General features: G+C 43.8%; 1 non-coding gene across 1 annotated transcript; it reads right to left on the reverse strand.

Annotated features, from left to right (window-relative positions):
* Window positions 1-9,689: 9,689 nt before the first annotated feature.
* Window positions 9,690-9,840, reverse strand: LOC122788521. Its single transcript, XR_006362717.1, has one exon. It is a non-coding gene; the product is annotated as a 5.8S ribosomal RNA (ribosomal RNA).
* Between the last annotated feature and the right edge of the window lie 303 nt (window positions 9,841-10,143).

Below are 10,143 nucleotides of genomic sequence, written 5' to 3' on the forward strand. Positions count from 1 at the left end.
GTTGCTGCCAGTGGGGGTTGAGATGTTATTGTTACTTCTAATGATACTGATTTATGATCAGACCTCACTAAGGAGGGCCACACAAATGGGGTGGTGCAATGATCACCCATGTTGGTGAGCGCCAGATCCAGAATGTGTTTGGGTCCCTTGTGGGGATGTCAATCAGCTGATTCAGGGCGTTGGAGTTTTAAGTCCAAGAACCTTTGGGCAAGTGTGTTAGTATGCGTATAATTTACCCAATCTATGGATGAGTAGTCACTTATCTTGAGTGATTCAAGTAGATCCAAGTATGCGGTATGGGTACCCTGGTTCATGGAAGGGGGTCCTATAACTGGGAGTAACTTGGCTCTCCAATTGGACCTGGATTAGTTCAAGGCAGTCTAGAGGTGTATTTATCTTTGAATATTGATATTCCACCTCCTTCAGTTCTCGCATTTTCAGTTTGTGGTCTGAATGTGTGGAAGGCATTATAACCTGGTATGGCCAGGGTGCTTTCTGTGGTCTTAAACCATGTCTCTGATTTGCACAGATGTCAGCATCATCTGAGGTGAGGACTGCTTCCAGTAAGTGCAGTTTAGGTTTAGACTCCCTGCTTTTAGTAGCATAACCTTGAGTTTGCCTTTTGAAGATATTTTTATGTTGGGATTTTTAGCGTGACATTGCCTAAAAAAAGGCACCATGGAGGAGGCAAGAGCCATCATCGGTGACAGATGAAGACATCTCTGGCAAAGCAGTGTTGTCTACCTTGTCATCCCAGGCTGATGAGTACTGGATCCTCTTAGAATGACATCCGAAACTAGGCCAATTGTTAATCCTTTTTTTGTTTATATTGTGGTATCTTCTTATGCGAAGGTAGTGTGCTGCTCAAGGCTAGGGATATACCTGCCTGACATGCTTACTCAGAGAGCTCAGTCCTGTCTGTGTTCATATAGTCCAGTGAGGTACATCTCAAGTCATTCACACCATCATTAACTATGATGGAGCCATAATGGTACTTTCATTGTGGAGAGACTTGAGTGTGAATCCTGGCACCTGATAGACAGCTGACTGTAACCGTCTCCTTGTCCAGCCTGGTGAGTGGGACATCGGTGTGTCTCACTATGGAGTTGCCTATGACCAAAAAAATTTGGTTTAGATGTGCTTTGCCTTAGGGGCTTGTTTGGTGCGACACTTCTGCTTGTGGTTTTATATGTATTGAGTGCTGTAGGTGTACTGTATTAGGTGTAGCATGTTTGTTTTGGAGGTCTCTGGTGTTTAGGTAAACTTCTGGTGAGTACATCAGAGTATGATTTATGTGTTTGAGAGTGTGGTTTGTACAGGAGGCGTAATATATGGGCTGACAACCTGTTCAGTCACTGTTTTGTCAACGCGAGAGCAAGGATTCCTATTTCTGAAGTGTATATACATCTTGCACAAACCTGAGCTTGAGTGTTTTAGGAGTAGTGGGTAGCCTGATAGTCAAGATGAACTAGTGTGTGTGTCTATATTGGTAATGACCAGTTCAAGAATATTAGACTATCTAGTGAATAGTTGTACAACTCGCTCCAGATCATTGATATTAATAAACTCTAGGAAGGGCTGAGCATATCCATTGTAGAGCTGTAAGTGAGCCATTAAATGCTTGGATGATTGGAAGTTCCCCTAGCAAGGAGGTATTTGGTTTTGATATTTAATTTCTCAGTTGGTGATAAGGTGAATTCCATGATTTCTTGGACTATGATGGGGATGGATTGCTGGCAGTGAAGTAATTGTTCAATTTGATAAGGGTGATTTGGATGTCCAGGAGCTCCAAGTTAGGGTCATAGCAAATATGATTAGTCATCTCAGTATCATACAGATATTCTCTTCTGCAAAAATGCAACTGCACAGTTTTTCTGGGACCCATTCCTTTCCCACATCATGGGGAATGGAGAGATGTACAATGTATTAACATCAGTAATAACTAATAAATCCATGTTTAGAAGACCAACCATACATTACCACTGAATTTTAGCTGTTATATTTTTAAGTAGAGGTAACCCAGAGGTGAGCAGAACATTAACATGGTGCCCCTATCCATGTGGCACCGGGGGTAAATTTGGATTACCCATACATACACTATTCAAATGTAATGTGGGTGAAAGAGTAGTAGTTTGCTTTATGTGGAGATGAAGACAATTCTAAATAAGTGGTGTTCTCTGTGATATGTCCTTCCAAAATGTTCTATTTAGGTTGCCAAAGAGATTTAGATCTTTTGAGTGGTGTTTATGGCTCTAGTGGACTTGTGCATGTGCAGTAGGACTGACTGGATAAGGCCTGCTGAAGGTCAGTACACAGTTGGGTTTAGTCAAAAAACCCTTTTCAGCAGAGGGCCAGGGAGAAAATCTCAACATATTAGAAACATTTTTAAAATGGCATTGTTATCTATGTGAGTAAACATTAATATGCATAAACAATTGCACATTCATTTGCTGATTAGATTATATTTCTATGAAATAAAGGCAACTATTACAGTATAAATGTTACTTGTGCATTAGTAAGATTTTGAACATTTGAAAAGGTGTATTAGTGGGCATGTCCAACAGATAATCATGTGATTAGTACTTGGAAATTAAATAAATTGGGGGAGGGAACTAAGTAGGGCAGATAATGTAAACCCCACCTTTTACCTACAATATTAAAAGCAGATTCATAGATAATTGCATATCACAATGTGATAAGATTATATTAGAAGTACAGAGGTGGGGGTTGAGCAGTGTCATAAAACTATGTATGTGGCTGGAAGATCTCTGGTATGAGTGAAGATTTAGTTGTGGGGGATAGGATTTTGAATGAAAATAAATAGTTTGATAATATGGTAAGCTGAAGATAACAATGGCATTATCCTGCAGATGGACGGGAGCAGATCCATTGATTTGATAGATGAAGTATGTGTTTGAGTTTGCATTCCGAATAGATTTCAGTGGTAATGGAATGTGGTTCCATACTTTAGCTACACTATTTTAATATAGAGTCGCATGCAGTATTAAATGGTTTGGTTACAGTGATTTTTAGTGACACTTCTGTAGAGCATAAAATCATATTGGGGAAGTGGTGATGTGTATGTCTCCTGGCTTGTAGAGAAGCATGTGCATTGTAGTTGGCTGAGAGAGAGCTAGTTGATATGGTAGTTTTTTAACCTGTTCAATTCTCCAAGATCTCGGCAATGGTGTGTTCTAGTACACTTTACTGCAAGTTTGGATTTTTGTATTTTAACATTGCTTGAGTCTGGACAGTTGTGAAACTTGAAGGATAGTGAAGACTGCGACTGTATAGGTGAGAGTGCAGTAAGCAAGTTGTGTGTGTGTGTGTGTGTGTGTGTGTGTGTGTGTGTATATATATATATATATATATATATATATATATATATATATATATATATATATATATATATATATATATATATATATATATATATATATATATATATATATATATATATATATATATATATGCATTATGGACTGGAGTTGTCAGATGTTTGGACAGGCACATTCTAAATGTTGGTATTATACTCTGATAGACCCGATAAATGCAGAATACATTGGAATGATCACCTCAATGGACCTGGTACCTTTGACCTCTGAAAAGTAAAGGTCAAAAACGAGTGACCCAAGTACTTAAACCAGGAGTATAGCATTAGTGCCTGGGTTCTACTTGTAAAGCCATCTCTTAGCCAGTGTGTTACATGGGGTTTAATGGGATGGTATGGAATGGTTTTAAAGGTCTAGACTTGCAGCATATACTGATTCACCCTCATTCTTTGCATCAGTAACCTTTTCAAAAAAAGTCAATTGGGTTAAATAGACTGGATCTGCCCTTAACAAATCCAAACTGGCTTGGATCAAGAGTCTGTAGGTTACCTATGACCTTATGCATAATTTTGGAATTTGAGGCAGGTCAGACTTATGGGTCTGTAATTTACCAGTTGCACTGACATGCTATCTTTGTGCAGGAGTATGACAGTTGTCTTCCATTTACCAAGCGCAAAGCCGGTTTTGAGTTTTTACATTGAATAGTAGAGGGTTTGAGGAGTCTTTTTCAGGCTGGACAGTAAGCAACACCTTATGTTATCTGGGTCCATAGAAAGTGGCCTTGGATAGGACTTGTTCATGGGAGATTTGAGGCGGGACCATGATGTGGGTATGAGATCTGGGAATGTGTGGGGGGAGGTGACGATAGAGCCATGTTTATGTAGACTGCTATGTCCTCTGGGTCTGAGTATGTGATGCCACTTGCTCTTAGCTCTGTATATTGCTGAGCATTGTTCCTAACGTAGTTTTAAAGAAGGCGTTGTGGTTGTCCTTGGCTTAAGTGGCATTTTTACCTTATCTGGCTTTGGCTGATTTGATCTGTAGTTTCTTGAGTTTAACAATAGTATTTTTTGCATCTTGAGAGTTTAGTTTTACATGCGATGCAGTTTTCTTTTCTTTTATTATACAGCTTGTTTATAATTGGGTTCCATCATAAGGGTTTACTTTTAAATTTGGTATTGTATTTACTTTTTAGGGAGGCAAATGCATATGTGCAGATATTCACGTGTGTGTGTAGAATTTGGCATTAAGGGATTCTGCCTAAACAGTGGGGGCGCAGAGTTGGAAGGAAAATTTAGTCAGGTCATCACTCCATTTCAATATATTGGCTATGCCATAATCTCTGAATAGCCAGAAGAGCTTTAGTCATGAGGTTAATGTGACTGATTTTGTGGTTTTATTTGACAAGGAAGGAAGCTCAAATTGGTAGGGTGCAGAGCTGTCCCATATTGGTGAAAACCACATCCTGGTTGATGTGCAGACTGTCCTGTGAAAAATGGACTCTCTGGACCAAAGCTCTGTTTACCTGTCAGTCCACATCCTCATCTACACTCATGGCCATAATCTGTGGTTAGTGACCAGAAAAATGAGATTAAGGCTACAAGTACCAAAAATGGCATTCATTCACTTAGATCATTAAATTTCCATAGTGGAGTGAGGAGCTCAGCAGCCTGGGAGGGTCTTGGAGTACTTTCATTGCTTCTCCATACTGGAAGTAGTGAAATGACAGTTAAATATTTTGATTTTTTTTTTGTCATTTGTCTGACCTGGATAATAATCCATTTGCAGTGGCCCAGGGAGTAAAGCTTCACATTACAATGTATTAAAGTAAAAAATCAGTTTCAATTCCTACAGTATAAACTTACATATGTAATGCAAATATTTGGACAAATATAACTAGCTGAAAAAATATTGTTAATAGTCAAAGAATTTGCATGTGGTTCAGAGACTCTGTTAAATGCATAGCCTAGGCAAAATTTTATATTTGTCTGTTACCCAAGAAATTGACTGTTCTGAGAGAATGATTTGGCAAGGCATCTTTTGGGAAGGGGTTAGTTCATTCCAGGGTAGTGCAAGAGCAGAGGCAATCTTACTTTGGTAATCTTCTTTTAGTAGATTTTTGAAGTTGGAGTGGTTTAGAGTTGGATCTAATTTGCAGAGTGGTAGAATTCCATTACTTGGTGACAGAGTACGAGTAGAGACTTTGGCTAGATGATTTGTGGGGTTTATATATGATGTTCATTAGATCACAGTAGTCTGTTAGGGTGGTACATATGGAAATAGGAGTAAACGTGGTGCAGTCATTAGCTTTGTGATTATTTATTTATTTATTTATTTTTTTTTGGGGGGGGTGTTAACAGTGGTGAGGCAATTGGTGCGTATTCAGTGCCATAAGTGGTGGGTGTGGTATTTTTGTTTTGCAACTTTATTATAGCATGCCTCCAGCTTTTTTTTTTTTAACTGTGTAATCTTGAAGATGGATGCATTGAATAATAGAGATGGGAGAAGGTAGATGGTGGTAAGAGTTGTTTTGCTGAGAGTTTTTATTGTGTATAGAGCATTCATACTTTTTGGTCAGTGTTTTTATGTTCTTTTGAACATGCAGATCAAATTTTAAGGTGATCTCATCACTCCAATAAGTTTTGTATGAGAGACCACTTCAATTTCAGTTTTTAGTGAAAAGATTTTGAAATTCAGTTTGTCAAGCATGTGTGATTTTTTGTGTGTGGGGGTAGTAGTATCTTTTTTAGGGTTGACGAGTAGCAGGACATTTATGGAGTCCTATATCAATTGAGGAAAAAGCTTCTTGTGTAATATGGAGGAGATGTAGCAGGTTTGTATATTCATATACAAGTGTGGCATCCGCAGCATATTGTAGGAGAGGCTGAGCATTTTGAGGTTTAGAGGTCCTTCATAAAGATATTGGGGGAGGGGACCAAGAGCAGTGCCTTGTGGTTACACCATGTCATTTTTACAAACTGGAGTTTGTCAGTTAAATAGCTATTGAACCACATTAATGAATCCGAGAGAGTCCAAGCTGAGAACTCGTACATGAGTTTAGGGTGAGAAACCATATAGAAAGTTTGACGGGTCAAGGAATAGGGAGGGAACAAATTTGCCTGAGTACCTGTATTTGTTTGTTTATGCTGTCGGTGTACACTGTATGTTGGGTGGATGTTGAAGCTGTTGTTGTAGGAGATGGAGGAACAGTTAATGAATGTCTTTCAAAAATATTTGAGCGAGATAATATTGCAATAGGCCAGAAGTTAGAGATGTCAACAGCAATGCCACTTTTTTATGAAGAGGAATAATGTACTATTATTTCTAAAGTAAGGGTACATAGGTTTTGACTGTTGATAGAGACAGTATGATTATGGCATCAGCAGCTGTATTCAGGTTGTTGGCTGTAATGGAGCATGGTTTGAGTTTAAGTAGTTTTTTCCTTTCCTTTATTTTTTTCCCATTGATGTAGTGACGGGTCCTATGTGGAAGTTGCTATCAATGGATGTAGAGGGTGAATTGGATTCAAAGCAGGGATTGAATAAGATAGCAATTTCTAGTAGAAAGCTATTACGAGAAGGGCTAGGGTTCTTCTTTGACCCTAGGTGTAACATTTTAGTTTTTGGCAGAACAGTTAAAGGCTTTCAACGTATTCATGAAGGAGTCTTAACTGAATTTAGGTTTTGGGATGTTTTAAGTTGGTGAGTGGTATCCCTATGGGTATAGGCTGGAAGGTGGTCGGTCATTGAGTTTGGATAGGTTCCAGAGGTTGTAAATTTACTGTGGTCCAGGACCAATATCCAGTCTAGAATGATACCTTTTAATGTTGGTATCCTTATTAAATATAGTAGGTGTTTGGATAAGTTGTGAGTAACCATAAAGGTTTAGTCAAGCTGAGGGAAAATCTGTCTTAATGTTTTGCCAGTTGATACGTTACAAGTTGTCCAGGGAGGATTACTTCTAAATTTGGCATATTATTTCTAGGTGGGATATAGATTGTGACAAAACATACTATTTTCTTATTGAGCTTTAGCATGTTACAAATATGTTGGTATTTTGGAATTTAGGGATATTGTGTGAATAAGGCGAGAGTGTACACATTTGGATAAAATAAGGATACCCCACCTATCAAATTTATACTATATTTTAGACTGAGTAGTTTGAGGCTTTAAGACTGGTTTCTGTGATGGCAAAACCAAGAGAATTATGATTGGTTCACCAATCCTAACCTGCTTATGTGTTTAGGCATTCTCTGTCAGGGGTGAATATCTTGGCATCCATGTTGAGACCCATAATTGAAGGTTATGATTGGCAAATCTATCAAGTTTGTAGTGGAAAGACCTTTTTCTGCCCCATGTGCTACTAGTTTTGGGGGGATTTCTAAGTGCTTTCCCAGATTTCAAGGCCATAAAACACTTGGCGAGTGCTGTTAGAGAGCTACCGGAGAACCCTTCTCCACTTCGGCCTTCAAAGCTCTCGTTTGAATATTTGCTACTACCACCAAGATCTGCACCCGTGGCGGCTCCACCTGGGCCCTCACCCTGGGCTTCAGTGCCACCGTGGCGGCCCTCCTACTCGTCGTGGCATAGCCCCCTCTGCTCCCAGTGCCGGCCGGGTATGGGCCTGACGGTCCAGCGCCATCCATTTTCAGGGCTAGTTGATTCGGCAGGTGAGTTGTTACACACTCCTTAGTAGATTCCGACTTCCATGGCCACCGTCCTGCTGTCTATATCAACCAACACCTTTTCTGGGGTCTGAGTGTTGGCATCGGGCACTGTAACCCGGCGTTCGGTTCATCCCACAGTGTCAGTTCTGCTTACCATAAGTGGCCCACTGGGCGCACTCATTCCACGCCCGGCTCCAAGGCAGCGAGTCCGGCTTCTTACCCATTTAAAGTTTGAGATCGTTTTGGCCCCAAGACCTCTAATCATTCGCTTTACCAGATAAAACTGCGTCCGCCGAGTGCCAGCTATCCTGAGGGAAACTTCGGAGGGAACCAGCTACTAGATGATTCGATTAGTCTTTCACCCCTATACCCAGGTTGGACAACCGATTTGCATGTCAGGACCGCTACGGACCTCCACCAGAGTTTCCTCTGGCTTCTCCCTGCCCAGGCATAGTTCACCATCTTTCGGGACCCACCAGGTGCGCTCACGCTCCACCTCCTCAACGGGATGGCAGTATGCCCCCTGCGTGGGGGGATCCCGCCTCAGCCGGTGGGTCTCCTGCCCACCTTCGGACTCACGCACCTGTTGGACTCTTTGGTCCGTGTTTCAAGACGGTACGGGTGAGTCACCGATGCCGCAGACCCCGGGCACCTGAGGTGAGCCCGCCGGTGGGATGCGGTCGGGCCCAGTCAACAGTCCTGCCGGGGGTAGTCTCCCACGACCCCGGGGCATGGCGAGGGCTGATGCCGCAGGCTGTAACACTCCCCTTTGGGGAGGGGAGCCACCTTCTGTGCAGCCTTCTCAGCCGACCCGGCGCTGGTTGTGGCGCACTGCCTCTGAGGAAGTGCGCCTGGGGATGGTCCCCCCCACCCCCCCAGAGGGGGATCCGCCTCGCCTGGGCGGCCCTCGCCCATTTATCTCTGAACGGTTTCACTCCCTCTTGAACTGTTTCTTCAAAGTTCTTTTCAACTTTCCCTTGCGGTACTTGTCCGCTATCGGTCTCTTGCCGGTGTTTAGCCTTAGATGAAGTTTACCACCCACTTTGGGCTGCATTCGTGAACAACCTGACTCCGGGAAGACCTGATCCCCACGTGCCAGAGGCTGCCACCGGCCTCACACCGTTCGTGGGCTGAGCCTTGATCACAAGGACTTGGGCCCCCTGGGCAGTGCCAGGGAGATGGACTTCCGTACGCCACATTTCCCTCCGCCTGTCTCCCAGGCAGGGATTTGACACTGGGCTCTTCCCTCTTCACTTGCCATTACTGAAGGAATTCTGGTTAGTTTCTTTTCCTCCGCTTAGTAATATGCTTAAATTCGGCGGGTCGCCACATCTGATTTGAGGTCGTGTTCCAAGCGGGGTCGTGAGTGGATGGGCAGGCCGACCTCTCCCCGGGAACTACCCCGCTCGCCCGCACACCACCCCCCCCCTCCGCCAGACTTCCGGATGGGAGGAGGACAGTCGGCGCGTGGGAACCGGGTGGACATCAGGATCCGCCCTGAGAGTGCTACCACTGACCACCTCCGGGGGGGTGGACCTGACACGCGCCTGCTCCCTCCTGTCCTCAGACAGGCTTCCCGGTGGCAGGGGGGGAATAGTCTCCTCTGTCCACGTCTCTCCCTGGGGGGACAGGGGGGCCCCTGCTGTGGGCTCCGACTCCCTGGCTGCGCCCTCGGCGGGGGCCGGATGACTCTACCCTCAGACAGGCATAGCCCTGGGAGTAACTTGGGGCCGCAAAGTGCGTTCGAAGTGTCGATCAATGTGTCCTGCAATTCACATTAGTTCTCGCAGCTAGCTGCATTCTTCATCGACGCACGAGCCGAGTGATCCACCGCTCAGTCATACTGCTTGTCTGCTGGGGGGCACCGCTGCCTGCCCGGCGTCGCACCTAGTGACAAGCACGTGAGGTTTCACGGGTGCCCAGACCGGGGTTACTGGCCCTGCACTGCAGGACAGCAGGGAATTCCACGGTGGTCTGTGCGCAGCTGCACCGCCGACCTCCCGGGTCTTTGAACAGATGCCCCGCGTGGGGCGTCTTCTGCAGGTACCCAAGACCGACATTGAGGGGAGAGGACTCCATTGTGCCACCCTCTCCCTCCCCCCTGCCATGCAGGGAGCCAGCCACCTCCGGGGTGCGCGGTGGACC

Source organism: Protopterus annectens, chromosome 13.part0 (assembly GCF_019279795.1).
Source record: "Protopterus annectens isolate FY-2018-M chromosome 13.part0, PAN1.0, whole genome shotgun sequence".
Classification (NCBI taxonomy): domain Eukaryota; kingdom Metazoa; phylum Chordata; order Ceratodontiformes; family Protopteridae; genus Protopterus; species Protopterus annectens.